Source organism: Hydra vulgaris, chromosome 06 (genome assembly GCF_038396675.1).
Source record: "Hydra vulgaris chromosome 06, alternate assembly HydraT2T_AEP".
In the NCBI taxonomy this organism is placed as follows: Eukaryota; Metazoa; Cnidaria; class Hydrozoa; order Anthoathecata; family Hydridae; genus Hydra; species Hydra vulgaris.
Window position 1 is genome coordinate 55,970,001 of NC_088925.1, and position 2,500 is coordinate 55,972,500.

The window sequence follows — 2,500 nt, forward strand, 5'->3', positions numbered from 1 at the left end:
TCTTAGTTGGGTGAGTATTAGTATAAAATTTTTAAATTGAATTCAAAAGACTACTTTCATCAAATTGAATTCAAAAGAGCATTTCACTTTTTTTGTTTAGTAGATTTTTATTTTTGGAAAATAGAATTTCATATTTTTCGTTTGTGCATAGTTTGCAGGACTTCGTGGTTGGGTTGTAAGCATTGCATTGCTTAATTATTATCCATTTAACAACTGGGTTTAAGTTAGCATCTTTTAATTTCCAAAATTCTTTTGATAACTCGGTGTCGTTTTTGTACTTTAGAATGTTAAATGATTTTATATGGTTGGCATATCTAATTTTGAATGGTGTTTATACCGATGTAGTATTTGTTGACAGGAGTGTTTGTAGGATTATTGGAACTTATATTGGCTTAGTATATAATGTTTTTTGTTAAGCATTGGTTTGATAAAGGGCAGGTATTTTTATTAAGGCAATTGCAGTTGGTTTTAGGTGGAATTTTTTTGTTGTTCATAATTTGTTGATTGTGTGCGTTTAAAAAAGACTTCATATTCGGCATACAGCTATAGCTTATTTTTATTGTGTTTCTGTTAAAAATTTTGTGGAGTCTGTGATTTACTGGGAAGTGTTTGTTGATCAAGGTTAAAAAGCTTTTTCCTATATTAGTGCTAACATTTTTGCTGAAAGGAGGGTTGAACCATATGATGTTGCGTTTACGGCTTTTGGTATGAGGTAAATTTAAATTAGGGTGATATGAAAGTTTGTGATTAAAACCGGATCTTAATAGCGCGTCATTGTACATAGGAGTAGATCTTTGGAAAATTTCTTCACTTGACGAATTTGCAGACAATCTTAACTCAACTGAATGCGGAAGCTGCTTTAAAATATTAGGCGGGTGGTTCGAATCAGCATGAATATAGTTTAAAGAATTTCCGGGCTTAGAATATGGTTGGAAAGTATGGTCATTAAGATTTAATGTGAGGTCAAGGTAATTTATAATTTTCATATTGCACTGTATTGATATAGTGAGTTCGTTTTTTTTAAATATTTCAACAAAATGTTTTTTGATTTTTTCCATTTGGGGGCCACTCATTTTTTTAAAAATTGCTAAACTATCATCGCGGTATAATCCGAAATCATTTTTATTATAAAATTGTGCAATTTGAAACAAAAGATATATTCCCACAAGTTCACAAACTTTAGCACCGTCAAATGCTCCCATTAAAACATCGAATAAACCGCTTGATTTTTTTATCCAAACTTGATCATCATTAAATAATAATGATTTTCTTGCGTGATAGATCAATGTTTTTTGGTTAGGTTCAATGTTTAGATGTTGCTCGGCAAAACGAATAGCGTTATTAAGGAGTTTTTCTGTTATCGAAGGGTAAAAATCAACAATATCAAAAATAAGGAATTTATAAAGACGTTTATCACTGATGCAATTAAACCAGTTTGTGGTATCATGGGTTTTTTTCCACTGATTGAGATGAAGTTTCTTTGCAAGTTCAGAGTTTATATTGGAAAGTATAACTAATTCTTCCGATTTCATTTTTGGCGGGGTTTAATAAACGGACAGTTGGATTATTTGTAAAGTTTTCTTTATGATCTTTTAATTTTATAAAACAATTTGAAGAAGTATTAATGTTGATTTTATTGAAAGCGTCGTGATTTTTTAATATCCGTTTACCTTCTTTATTTATTTGATTTTTTATTTTTGTATTCGATTTTTTGTATGTTGAGGTGATAGCATTTGTAAGCAAATGGGTATAATTTTCTTTAGATATATTATATAAGTTGGATATTTTATCAGAAAAAGTATATGTAAGTTTACTATTGCGTATGGTAGATATGTCATCTTTTAACTTGTTTTGGAAATTATTGTATACTTTACGAAATTTAATGTTTTTTATAAGATCTATCAGGTCGTTTTCAAATGCAGACATATCAGAAATTTGTTTGGGATAATTTGATGATTTTATGCCGTAAATGTTATAAAAATTATTTTCCTTACTTTTTTGATCTTTATTACGAAAGAAGAAAGCTTTCCATCTCATTCTTTTTATTAATGCTTCGGTTTTATCAAGTAATTGTATTCTGTAGTTCTTTATTGATGGAATCGGAATGTTCTTGATTGAATAATTTAGTTAATTTGAATTAATTTGAATAAGTTAGTTTTTTTTCATTGCGTAGACGACTTGAGAAGAGTGCTCGACGTATGGAGCTAATTGATGTTGTTTTATTGTAGCAAGTTATGATACAAAGTCTCTTGTTCGTTGGAGAGTGATCAATATTAAGTAAATTGTTTACAAAATAGATCAGTATTAATATATTAAAGAGTTTGATTATTTGAAAAAATACAACTTTGTGATGGAACTTAAAGTTTCATGCCCTTCGGCAATCATCAGCCATATTTTATTCTTTAAATAAAGAAAAAACCGTTAAAAAATACAAAATACAAAAATTGACAGAAAAAATATAACAAAGCAATGGAATGAGTTTGTTTGTTTTTACGTCAGA